Source organism: Otolemur garnettii, unplaced genomic scaffold (genome assembly GCF_000181295.1).
Source record: "Otolemur garnettii isolate 467f Iridium unplaced genomic scaffold, OtoGar3 scaffold00210, whole genome shotgun sequence".
Taxonomy (NCBI): Eukaryota; Metazoa; Chordata; class Mammalia; order Primates; family Galagidae; genus Otolemur; species Otolemur garnettii.
In genome coordinates this window covers 1,425,185-1,425,597 of record NW_003852605.1, presented here as the reverse complement: position 1 = coordinate 1,425,597, position 413 = coordinate 1,425,185, and positions in this window count along the sequence as shown.

Below are 413 nucleotides of genomic sequence, written 5' to 3'. Positions count from 1 at the left end.
AGGATTATGTATTTCCCTTGCCAACCTCTTCTCTCCCGGTCTTAATAGGAGTAAAGGGTGCTGCTGCTGGGGTTCCCAGAGGGTACAGAATACACAGTGTATTTGCTCAGTGTAGACAGACACCCCTCACCTTTCACAGGGGTGAATATGTTTGTGGAGAGAGCTGGTTCCTCCAGATTATTCTTCACCAGCTCTGGCATTGTAAACCCCAATGTTTGTATCCATTATCTAATTCCCACTTCCACCCGCCCAGGTTTCTGGGTTGTGTGTGTCTGGCGGTACCTGGGGTGGGTGTTGCTAGGGGCTGCGAAGGGAGGTTCCAAAAGCACCCCTGCCTTTGCCTGACACATTCCCTGCTGAAATCAAAAGAAGTAGAAGACCGCCTTCACCTTGGAATTTGTCCCCCCCCCCCC